This window comes from Heterocephalus glaber, unplaced genomic scaffold (assembly GCF_053883595.1).
Source record: "Heterocephalus glaber isolate CG9 unplaced genomic scaffold, H.glaber_assembly_v1.0 deba00001538, whole genome shotgun sequence".
Taxonomy (NCBI): Eukaryota; Metazoa; Chordata; class Mammalia; order Rodentia; family Bathyergidae; genus Heterocephalus; species Heterocephalus glaber.
The window spans coordinates 8,920,052-8,933,402 of record NW_028258333.1 but is presented as its reverse complement, the minus strand read 5'-3'; the positions used below and the strand labels follow the sequence as shown (position 1 = coordinate 8,933,402).

At 37.0% G+C, this 13,351-nt stretch overlaps 1 protein-coding gene across 13 annotated transcripts in view; it reads left to right on the top strand.

Annotated features, from left to right (window-relative positions):
- Nucleotides 1-13,351, top strand: part of Cdh18 (cadherin 18) — a 924,665-nt gene that overhangs the window by 477,267 nt on the left and 434,047 nt on the right. For 3 of the 13 annotated variants that reach the window (XM_087189263.1, XM_087189260.1, XM_087189251.1), the window contains exon 1: nt 3,578-4,334. The exons of 8 other annotated variants lie outside the window; for them this stretch is intronic. The gene's annotated coding sequence lies outside the window, so the exon portion shown is untranslated. 2 more of the 13 variants (XM_087189259.1, XM_087189258.1) reach the window with 2 other exon arrangements.

The following is a 13,351-nucleotide window of genomic DNA, read 5'->3' as shown; positions in this document are numbered from 1 at the left end:
GATGCCTGTGTACATTTAGATTTTTGAAGACCATTTTTACATTATTTGCTGAAATTATTGTCTGTACAAATGTCTAAGTTTTATTCACAAGTTTTGATTCTAAGCCTTGTCTCTGCTACATGTCTCTAATACACACATAGATTTGAATCCAACCGTGGAATTTCTACCTTGGTGTGTTGATATATCACGCAAGTGTTTCAGCATCTGTTAAAGAACGATAGTTTCTCATCTAGGTTTCTTGGAAAATGTTTTATTGGGGATACTTTGGTGCTCATATCACTGATAAAAGCCATGATGAGAGCAGACTAGTTTGGAGCTTTGTAACTTAATAGTGCAAAACTTGGACAAGCACCCCTGCATTAAGATGCTTGTTTAAACAGTTACTATTGGAAATAATTGTACTTAAATATTTCATGTGGCTTATAATGAAACCATATCAGATAAGTTGATGAGATAGAGATATACATGTTATCTGTTCCCCTTATTCCTGACGTGGCATGTTTGCCATACAAAACAAGAGGAATGCACATCTTACTGGTGCAAATACATGCGATCCCACAGTGTTTTCCTCTTAGAGAATCTCTCATGTCTTTAATAATGCACTTTACAATATTGCCTATTTCCACAATTAGTTCAATAATTTCTGATTCATAGAATTCTTATGACTACAAAGCATGAAAGTTTGGAAAACATTTACTTTCATCTAGTCTTTCTTCACTAGCAAATTATAGTTTACAAAGAGCATTATAGATTTAGACAAAATATGGTATGCACACAAAATATTTAACCACTTTTAGTTCTATAGTTTAATATAGTTTCACTTTTCCTACAAATCAATGTATTCATTCCTCTATTTATAGAAATAATCATATATTTTATGTGACTAAACTGTATCTACAACAGAAACTGAGTTTACTTTTTGCTTTGTCAGTTATCAAAAATATACCATTAAATCCAATAAGCTCATTGTCACATTGATATTTTACATGGACAGGAGGAAACTCTTAAAAAGGAGCATTCAGTGATATTGTAAGGGCAATATTACTTTTAGAATTAATCACACAAATATCTTAATAATCAAATAACTTACTTTAATATTTATCATTGTAAATAAAATGGTAACTACATAGAGGTAATGCTAATTAGTTGAAGTATGGTATCATTTATTCATGATATAACAAAATAGGATTTTGTATACTTTATATGCAATATATTCCAAAGATATCTCATTAAATGAGAAAATGAATCAATGCACCATATTTGTGCAAGTCACTGTTCCAAATGCTGAGTTATAACAGGGATATCCTTGTATTTCCTTTACACCTTCATTTATGTTTGAAAATATTATATAGCTTTCTAAATTTGCACGGTAAAATTGAGCATGAGATGACATCTAAAGAGACAATTTTCTGGGTCTCAGAAAACAATCACAGCTTAGCACTACAATTTTATCTTTCCAGTTTCTGTGTTCTGACCAGCATCAATCGTGTGTTGGAAGCTTTTCTGTCACCAGTTAAAATGATTCTTATAGCTCTCGCAAGGTAATGTAAGTATCAGAAATGTTCACGCTCTCAGTTTCAGAGATTAGCTGGGTAATAAATTCTATTGACTGATACATAGTCCACTTTTTTGAACTAATCTTTGACATAAAGCGAAAATAAGCACCTGCCTACCACCTGGCTTTCCCCAAGCAGCGTGTTCCACATTGGCTCACTTGCTTTCTTCTTTTTAACTTGAACATACAACAAACGTACTAAGTGGCTGACAGGTTCGCTTTTCTATGGCTGAGGAAAGTTGGCACACATTCAGAATATCAGACTTTGGAAGCCACTTAAATCCAGTGTACATTGCATCATTGGGCTTGTGGAGAATCTAGAGCCCTTAATCTGAGTGCACTCTCATTGATACAAATCCACCCTAGGCGAATGGATTCTTTTTCTCGAAATGGATTGCATTGTTTGGAAGTTTTGACAATTCTCTCTGTAGGTCTTCCCACTCAGGAGCAAGTGCCTGTTGACTTCCATTATGACTGTCCACTGGATGTACTTATTATGGTCTTATCCAAGGAAAACCACCAAGGAAGCCCGAAAAACATGTTTTGTTTTCAAGTGCGTCCCTAGGATACTTATTGCTGGAGTCTGAAGAAAGACTTCAGTAGCAAGCTGGCAAACAAACATTTTCTTTGATTCGATGACAGTCAAATAAACAGAGTTAGGCTTCTCTAGAGAATGCCATAATGTGAAAATTTTAAATTAAACTACAGGACCTCTAGCAGGCCAAAAGCTCCTTTCTATTTCCCCATTTTTTTTTTGAGAACTATTCCTTTCCTTATGTGCTCAACAAAGTAAGATTCAAAGTATGTTTTTTTCAGTATCTCCTCCAATAAAAATGAATGAGAATTTGTGTCTAGACACTATGCAAACAAAATTCCTCTTTTGAATTAGAAGTTGCATGGGAAAGGTTATAAAAAATAACATATAAGAATGACTCATTATTCTGATGTGATTGTTTGTATCCTACTTTACTCTAAGAGTTTAAATTTTAGACATTTCCAAATTCTAATTGAGTTCTAACATCTTTCTTAAGCACAACTAAGCGCTTAAATGTGTAATTCCACAATGAGAAATAATCCAATTCATGTGCATGCACCATTGTCTCTGTTGGTTTATTTAATTGTACCAAACACTCAAACCCAAATCAATCCTGTGCATTTCACATCATTTAAATGGAATAAAAACAGTCAAATATAACTCCAAGTGATTCAAAACACTCCTTCCTAGGTCACTTCCAAGGACTATTACTTACTTTCTCAAACTGAATGACCTTGTACAAAATAGGAAATACGAAAAAAGGGGGGAGATGATTACAACTTAAATAGCCTTTGTAAAAATTTACCATGGATTATGAACAACTACACAGATTCTCAGTGAATCCTCACAAAGACTCTAAAGTAAGAAGTAACTTTTGAATTTTAAAGAGAAGCCCTAAGAAGATAAGCGAAAGACACAGACATGTTTGGATACAGAAGGAAGTCCTAGCTAGGATTTGAACCCATGACTCCTGCCCCTTAGAGACTGAGATTAGATTAGATTGCCCTCTTTCATGCTACATCACTCAGGTTTAAATTACTTTATTTATCTGAACCTCTGAACCTGAGAATTTGCAATTTTATCAAGTAAGAAAAAGTAAAGTTGTTCTCTTAATGTTTGCAGTAACTGAGAACGCTGTGTACCTCTTAACATGTCTGCCAAGGGACCCCTAGAACAGCCATCTGATTTAGATAAACTCCTCTGCTTGGTTACTGCCCTGCTTTAGGTGGGGAGGCTGCATGTTCCTAACGGGGGAGTGTGGGTGATTTCCTGCTGAGAATAAGTACTGAAGTTGTTGCAGCTGCTCGCATCAATCTTGAATACAGCCAATCAGGCCTGAAATCTCTGTTATCAAAAGCTGTGTACATTACAAATCGTTTTAATTTATGCTGTAGTCATAAGAGGTGAGAAGTTCACATGTGTGTTAGTTTTCCTGGAACCAGCAAAGGGGGTTGGAAAACCACTGCAGCTCCTATTCATCTCCACAAATACAACGCTGCCCGCCTGGAGGAACCTCTGTCTTAAGTCCTCCTGGCCGTGAGGTCGCTGGGGCAAGGCACTAAAGGACATCACTCCAGCTAGATCTCCGCTACCCTGGGCTACGGATCACTGACAGAGGAGCCAGCAGCTGAATGCTTAGCAGGCTGTGACGACTTTGCACGGAAACAGGAGAATTTATTACCCGTTCGCACACCGCGCTCGCCCTGCCTGCTCCCGCAGTCCACTCCCACGCCGTCTTCAGCGACCCCCTTTCCCCGCACCCCCACCTTCCCCTCCCCCGCGGGGAACGGATGGGCTGAACTGCCACGGGGTCCCGGCTGGCTGTCATCTGCCAAGAGCTAGAGGATTTTTCTTCTCTTTTTCTCCGATCTCTGTGTTGAAATGATTCTCGTTAATTGCACTGAATGTCATATGACCTTGCCGATGGGGGTAAAGGCTGCCCATGCAGCCCCAAAAGTCGGTACCAAGGGGTGGGGAAGAAGAAGGCTGGAGGGGAAGGCGACAGAGAAGAGGGGAACGGGAGACAGGGAGAGCAGAGGATCAGCCAGACAGGCGCTGCCAGCCAATCAGAGGCGCGCTCGGAAGCTGCGGCAGCGACCTCGCTGGGAGCCGGCGCTGGAGGTGCGAGCAGCCCGGCTCTGGGCGCTCCGAGGACCGCCAGCAGCTGTGTGGAGCTCCGGGAAAGTCCACTCTTCGCTCTCGTGCATCAAGTTCCTTTCCACCAGTTAGGGCAAGTCAGCCAAGGTAAGCCTTCCATCTGTGACACTACTCTGTCGCGACATTAGTATGTTTGTACCTCGGGCGGCTTACCTAGTTGGGAGTCTACATGGTACTGGGTGGAATCTTCCTCCTGGATGCCTTACACAGGATCTGGTGCTAATGGGACAGTTGTGGCTCCGGGCGCAGCCTCACCGCTGGCAGACGCCTGGATTCCCTGTTGCAGGAAGGTCGCCAGCAGCCTGTGGTGTGTGCGTCTCGACCGGCCGGGTCCGTTGATGTTGGTGCGTGGGTGTGCTGTAATCTGCCCTGCTCCTGAAGAAGTTGGAAGGTTACTCCGCAAGGAGCCTTTCCAAACCCGCGGCATCAGAGTGAACTGCATTTACGTGGATCTGGAGAAGTGAGGAAAAGCAAGTCAGAATCACTCAGAGACACCGAAATTGGATTTTTGGTAGTGCTCTTTAATTATCATCTTTCCAGTATCCTCCAAAATTACGTGGTATCTGAGCACCGAACTGCAATAAGGCAGGCTTAATGTTTCTTTTCCTTCTTTCATTTTGTCCCCTTTCTTCCCATAATCTCTTACTCGTTAACATAAAATCTTTTTAAGGCTTAAAATGAAACTTTTACTTTTTTAAAGGCCGCTATAAATGACGCAGGAAAAGAATTAGGTAGGGTCCTGTGATCACTAGCACACTTTATTGTGTTTGTTAACTCTCATTCATTGCTTTTTCTTAACTTCCTGAAGCTGATTTGTTTGAGTATGAAAATAACTATTAGTTTTTTCTTAAAACCAAGATAAATTTATGCCTTATTCTTTGTGTGTGTGTGTGTGTGTGTGTGTGTGTGTGTGTGTAGTGTGCATGCGGATGTGGAGATTAGCAAACCTCTTCTATGTAACAGGTGAAGAATATAATTTCATTAGTTAGGTTATTAAAATATTTCCTCATTTAATGTCATGTTCAATGAGCTTTTAGTCGAAAATAAGTGTAGTTTACTTTTTCTCAAGTGGAAATCTAGAAAAATCAAAGGAAAATCTTAGCTAAAATTATTATAGTATTTGGTCTGTTCAGGTGATGGCATCACTGCTTTGAGCGAGAGACAGATGAGGGAAAGATTTTGTTATCAGCCGAAAAAAGCTAACTACAAGCTCTGCCTGTGTTTTCCAGCCTTTATTTTCCACTCTGGGATCACCCACAGATTTTTCAAAGCAGGGAGCTTTCCTTCTGCAGTAACTGTTCTCTTGTTTAATATTCTTCTCTTATCAGAGAACATATTTAATTCTAAATCAAGAGCTTGAAGTCCAGACTAGATCTTGAACATATCTTGTGGGATGTGGGAAAAGGAATGCAGGAAACTAATACAGAATTAATTCTGTGACACTCTGGTCCAAGCACCAATGAACACTGCAGTTTCCTTCAAGCTTCCTGCTATGCATGTTTTCTTGTTATGTATTTAATTCCAGATTTACTGATATTAAATTAAATTAGTATAGGCCAGCCCAATTATTCATGTCATAAATCATTCACTTAATAGGGTCTGTTGTATATTATTTTATGGCATATTTTTTCACAGAGACAGCTTTCTTATGAAAAAACAAATAATGATATTAATGGTGAACACTGATTGCCTATCAGACAGCAAGGGGATGTAGAAAATGACAGTATACTATTTAAGAGGAAACAGAAATGCATTGAACAGAAGATAACCCAATAGCAAAAGAGTATGTAACAGTAGGAGGAAAGTGATAGGAAACTCTAGCCGTAACTGTATCCAGTGCATGATGCATATAATTCACTATGGCAATTCGAAAGCATGGGCAATAGCAGCCAGAATTTGGATAAAGTCTACACATTATATACATTGGAAATTATTGTTCTCTCAGTGATCCATTTCAAGTAGATATAGTAGAATAAGATTAAATGAGTCACTTCAATATTATATTTTAGATAAAAGGTACTATAAGTAGGATACATAAATTACTATGTTTCCAGGGGCTGATATAAATAGCAGTATTTTGTTTTGTATGGATTTTTGTGGTTTGATAAATATAATGCATATATTTATAAGTTTGAGTATCCCACCTGTTCTATACTGGGCTTATTGATGATTAAGATGATTATGATAGAAGTATTCCTTGTATATGTACATGTTGACTTAAATGTCCCCCAAAATCTAAGCATGCATGTGTACTTCACCAGATCTAGGATGAAACCTATTGAACATATTGACCAAGAAAAACTTCCTTATCTTGAATCCATCAATCCAATACAGGATAGTATAATGAAGAGTAGAAATATTGAGATTAAAGACAGGTGTTCATTTATGTTTCAAAATGAGTAGAGTGCTTCAAACTTTTAAATTTTCTTAATTATGTGCTTTTATTTTAGTTGCATTATAGGTGTCTGTATCACTATATTTCAGATTAGGGCTTTTTAACTTTCCTGATGCTGGTATTTGGGCTATATAATATCTGGAGGACTGGGGGCCTAGCAATATCTCTGTTCTCTGCACACTAGATGCTGGTAGCAGCATCTCCAAGTTGTGATAGTCAAACATATCTCCATGCATGGTTAACTGCCTCCTGGGGAGGACTGCACCCTTATCCACTGAGCAACATTACTCTAGGCAAAAAGAAAAAAAATGTGAATTTTATGGCCATATACACAGTGGGTGGTAGAGCTTCCACACTCTACACATCAACTCCCTCTTCTTGTTTTGATAACAAATGGATTTCAAGTTGTAGCCCTTTACTGAATTCTTAAAAGAATTCTGTGGAAGACATATCCATATCATTTTTTTTTTCTGTAAACTGAGAGATTAGAGTTAGAGTATCATATGCTAACATATGGGGGTGGGGGAGTGTCTAAGAAAAGAACAATGTAGATATTAAGCTGAAGACAAATTCCATTTAAGTTTATCTGATCAAATAAGCTTTCAATAGAACTGATAAATAAATAACAGCCCCCTGTTCCCTCTACAATAATTTCAGTTATGTGTGGGGGGGGTTGTCTACATGTGGGCTGATGGAAGAGGAAGTTCACTTCAGTAATACTATATGTTTTGGGTAGTTCTTAGTGTTCCAAATTGCTAGAAAACACAGTTTTATAAACAAAGTTCTATACCATATTGTCTTTATTTATTCATTCATTCATGGAAATGTAGGCTGTTTCCAGAGCACCATTACTGTGGATTGTGCTGCTATAAATATAAACATGGGTATGTGTGTATCACAATAACAGCACATCTTTAACTATTTGGGGAATTTCCCCAGTACTGGTATAGCTGGATCAAATGGAATATCTATGTTTAGATTTTGTTTTTTTTGGTACCGGGGATCAAACTCGGGTCCTTGTGCTTGGGCAACAGGCGATGAAACCACTGAGCTAATTCCCCGGCCCTCTATGTTTAGTTTTGAGGAATGTCCATACTGATTCCTTCATGGTTGTCCTCATTTACATTCCCACCAAGAGTGCAAAAGGTCTCCTTTCACTCTGCAACTTTCCCAACATTGTATGTGTGTGTTCTTGATGATGGCATTCTGACTTAAGAAGGAAAGTCAGAGTTATTTTGTTTTTAATTTCCCTAGTGGCTGAAGAGGCTGACAATCTTTTTCATGCATATATTGGCCATTGTATTTCTTCAGAGGCATGCCTATTTAGTGCATTTTCTCATTTTTGATTGGGTCATGTAGTTACTGGAGGTTAAATTTTTGAAGTGCTTAATATTTTCTAAGGATTAGTCCTCTACCAGAAGAGTAAGTGGGAAAATATTTGTCCCATTCTGTAGGGTGATTATTTCCTTGCTAGGCAGAAGGATTTGAGTTTGACATAATCCCATTTGTTGATTCTTGCTATTACTTTTGGTGCTAATGAGGTTTCGGTTGTGAAGTCCTTCTCAGTGGCTATGAATTCAGCCTTCTAGAAGAATGAATTCACATCATTTGCTGGAAAATGGATGGACCTTGAGCCCATAATGTTAAGTAAATAAGTCCAGAAGGGAAATTTAAACATTGTATGGTTTCTCTTACATAAAAAATCTGTAATATAAATAAATAGTAAAACGAGAGAGATGGAAGAAGTAAGGAAAACAAACTTTTTGGAGGAAAAGGAAGCGGTAAGAGGAAGTGTAGGAAGGGAAAGGGGCTGGAAAACAACTATGATACAATATGCATCTGTATTAATTCCTCAAAATGAATAAAAATATTATGCACCAGAAACATGTACCAATGAAAAACAGGGGAAAGAAAGCACAGTTCTTTGCTAGTCATGATGTTGACACAGCAAAAAGTAGTGCTAGTCATGATGTATGACATAGCAAAATGTAGTAGCTTAACGCGTTGAGGACATGGTAGAACTCGAATACTGCCATGGGTACCGTCACATGCAATTTGTCTGGAGGCTATTTTCCTAGTTTACAAGAGCAGAGAACAAAAGTTGTAAAAACCAAGCATACAACATGTTGCAATTTGTAAGGATCAGTGCCAATGGTGGTAAAATCATCACAGACTCAGTGACTTTGTCTTTGGTGGTTTGGTTAATGAATACTGATTCAGTTTTCTAAAATTTCCAGCTATCCCAGTGTGGATAAAAAGTCATCTCCACAGAAGTTAATGTTATCTCCTAAAATGCGTTTTTGTGGAGAAATAAGACTTTAGTTTTAGATTTTTAATTTAAAATTATGGATAGACCTTAGTTTTGTTCTTATTTCTACCCTAATATTTTCCATCCTTAAAATCTGTTACAAAAACATGGAAATGTAAAATATATTTTAATGAGTTGAAGTTTCTTGTTCAACAGTAACCATTACTGGGATTTCTGCATATAATCATAAATGATTTTCTATGATTAGATTATTATGGATATCTACGTATAACTATAAATTTAAATGTATGTAGAGATATATGCATATATTCATATAAGCAAACAGTTAAAATCAACATGTTGACACTAGTATATGAAGCTAGTTTTATACCATGCTTGTCTTCCATATGATTATTTTGAGAATTCATGACATTTTTGTCACTAAGTTACCCAAACTGGGCCCACTCTTGATCCTCCTGTCTCAGCCTCCCAAAGTGTTAGAATTACAGGGTTGCACCACAGGCTCAGCTAGTAAATTTTTTTTCTACAAGATTCTAGCATGCCATTATGTGCAGCCATGACATTTGATTCTTACTCAATGTTGGAGAGATACATTTGCTTAAAATTTTCTATTTTCATTAATTCAAATATACTTGCAGTTTGCCAAATGCTCCTGCCATACTGTTTATTATACATTTTCATTACTGCACATGATTGCATATATATACTAGCATTCATTTATGGATTACTCTATCAAAGTATTTTTAATGAAGAATAAATGGAAAACCAACACAGATTAAATCACTTTTTTTTTTATCTCTATCAGTGTTAACATTGCTTTAATTAACTGTAGTACATGTTCTCAAAAGATATTTTAAGGCTTCTGAATATACAGAGAGAAAAAGGAGAAGTGGGTCTAGCAGGAGCATTTGCTCCCCGGCTTCCTATTTTGCCCTGGTGTTGCTTCTGTGGATAACGAAAGCTCTGACATGTAGATTTTTACACTGCTAGGCTAAAAGCAATTTAGAGAACTTCTTAGTATTCTGAGAATAAAGTGAATAAAGTTTGATCCTTGAGAGTATTCAAGTGAAATATTTGACTAAAAGCCATTTCACTTATGAGAAGAAAGTTTCTTCAATTCCAGGACTGTTTTACTTAGGATTTTACTTGCACTGCATATAATATGATAGATGAAATTGTTGGTAAGAAGAATTCAGGTTTTGCAAGTCCCTCTGCTGAATAGGAATTCAAATGTCATTTCCATTTCATTATATATTTTGATGAACATAAGAACATTCAACAAGTATTTCTTGTTATTATATAGAGGCCTTTTGAGACAAGGTATATGACATATATGTTTCCTTACAACTATGCCCAGTTGGAGGTGACTGGAAATTTCACTTGATGCAATTATTTTCAGTTTATTGATATAAATAAGATTTTTAAAATATCTACACAGAATAAGTACAGTCATTGATATGAAATAAATAAACCATGATTTTTTTTGTAATCTACAAAAGGTTTTCAAACTTACTTGAAAGAAATATGAGTGTATTCTTATTTACATTCATTCCTTTTGGGAATAAAAAAATAATTTGTCAGTTTTGAAAGGCAATTTGACATATATTCTAGAGTAAGAAAGAGCAGGCTTTATGTGTAAATTCTGGAAATAAATACTTACAAAATAATCCAAAAGAAGGGAAGAAACCTCTAATGATGATAAAACTAATTTAATAATTTCAATCAATGTAATAATATATTTACAGAAATTTAAAATAATAAATTTATGGATAGTGAATTACTGATATATAAACTTATATATGTTGTGATTTATAAAAGGATTTGAACAAAAATCTGTCTGGCTGAAAAATGTACTGAGATGAATATGTATATCCATCAAAGTTTTTAGTATTGTTTATATTACATGTTTTAAGCAATCTGTAACTGCAATATATGACATAATTTGAATGAGCAAGGTCAGTATAAATGAAAAGGTATTTTGATTTTATGAAATTTGATTGCTTTTTTGGACAATCTACTCATGATTGATTGACTGTATTTAACTTAGAATGGAAAAGAAAGCCTTGCATCATTGAGATTGTGAAATAAACCAGTTCACAAAGGCTTGAGAAAGATTTTCTGCTTTAGTGATTGAGAATCTACTTTTAGAAATTTGTCACATTAAAAAAAGGCAAAACCCTATTAAATATTAGATTATATTTACTCTACTACATATTAAGTTATAGGTTTTTATTCATTCATTTATGAGAGTTGTGATTTATTCAGGAATAAACAGAGCCATTATTAATATTTTATAGTATTTATAGAAATTGTCCTTATTATGAAGAAAAGACGTGAGAGATGAATGTGAGTTTGAAGAGATGAATGGTGATGTGAGTCTTAGTGGCTCAGGTGGCATAGTTAGGAAGCCCTCACTGAGAAGAATACTTTGGATAAAGGCTCAAAGAAAGTGTGGATATGGTTATTATTTTGAAAAATAGCTGGTATAATGGAACTTCTTTTTCAAGGAGATTGAGACATACAAAACTCACTGTGGGTAAGTAGACCTGGTCCATTTGAAGAGAGAGAAGATGGCATAGCCACCACAGTCTGAATGAGCCTTTAAAACTCATGCTGAAAACTTAACACTTAATAAAAGAGTGTTGGAAGTTGGGGCAAAATAAGAGTGTTAAGATCATAAGGATAATGCTCTTCAGAATGGAATAGAGGTCATTTGCAATCAGCTGGCAAGAACAGGTTTGTTCTCTCTCGGTTTCCTACTTTCTCTCATGGGAGGAAAGAGCAAGAAAGACCTCATCAGATGCTGGCACCTTGACCTTGAACTTCCCAGCCTTCAGAATTGAGAAGAAATAAATCTCCGCTTTTTAAAAAAATCACCTACTTTGTAGAATTTTGTTTCATCAACATAAAATGGAATAAGATGTACAGCCTAAGAAGAGATACTATTAGGAGATAACAGAAACCAGATTGCATATTGATCATACAGATCAGTGTGAGGAAGAGTACATTTTTCCTAGGAGAGTTGGACTGGCATTAGGTGTTTCTGAGCAGAGAAATAACATTGCATGATTTATATTTCAACAAGAAACTCTCATCAATGGGTTGCAGGTAGAGTAGAGAAGAGCAAGGACAAAAACAGAGAGCTCAGTTAAAGATGCCAAGACTGCTAAGAAGAGATAACAGTGAATTACAACAGAGTGAGAAAAGTGGAGACATAAGAGGCTGGATTTTATATTTATCTTAAAAGTAAACCTGAAAAAATTTGATCCTATATAAGATGTAGGAATCACGAGAGAAAAAGAGGATAAAGGACAAATTATTTTTATTATGAGCCTGCAACTTGCATGATATAATTGATATTCCTTAAGAAAGGAAGGAATTGGCAAGCAATTTTGGCAGGAAAAGCAGAAAGGCAGAGAGATAAAGAATGGAGCTTTATGCAGTTTCCTACTGCAACACCCATGGAGAGATGCTGTGTAGTCTGTTGAATACACAAGAGTACAGTTCAGGGGACAGCTGTGTGCAAGTCATCACTAGAGAGTAAAGAAACGGAATGTGAGAGAGAAAATGAAAAAACAAATCAAACAAAACAAAAAACAAGAGCCTGGACTCAAAACGATCAACACTGAGAACCTGGACAGTGAAGACCAGCTATGATCAAGAGCTGAGAGCATTTCCGGATGGGAAGTGGGAAGCTCCAGTGAGCAAAGTATCTTGAAAGCAGGGGGAAGAATGATTTTTGGAAGAGACCATATTGAAAGGAAACTTAAACCTGAAACGGAGACTCTCAAATACATAAGAACATGCATTTGACATCCCCATTATTTGGTTTGAATATTTAAAGAAAATTTTTTAGGATGATGTGTTGGAAATTTAATCCTCAGTGCAACACTGTTGGCAGATGGGATCTAAATGAAAGTTTTTAGGTCATGCAGTCCCTGTGTCTTAGTTACTTTTCTCATTGCTGAGATAAAATACCCAACACCAACATGCCAAGTTAAAGGGGAAAGTGTTTATTTAGCTTAGAGTTTGTAAAGGTTTCAGTGCATAATCAGCTGGCTCCAAGGCAGAGTGGCACATGGCAGAGGGGTGTCACAGAGGAGAAACTGTTCATGGTGCCCACATGGTACCAAAAGCAACAAGAGACCTTAACGGCCACTTTCTGCCCCTTTTATCTTATCCAGACTACTAGGGCAGGTAGGGGTAGCACTCACACCCTTAATCCTAGAGCCCCCTGGGCCTAGCATTGCACCATGAATCCATCACATACTCTAGATCCAGCCACCTCTGAAAAAGCCCCACCTAAGACAGAGTGGGGTTTGGGGGGACATCTGGATACAAGTCATGGCAACCCGCCATCGTGACAGGATCAGTGCTACCATGAAATGTGCCACAGTGATCATCTCTTTTCTACTCTTCTCCCATGCCAGGCCCTGGCAA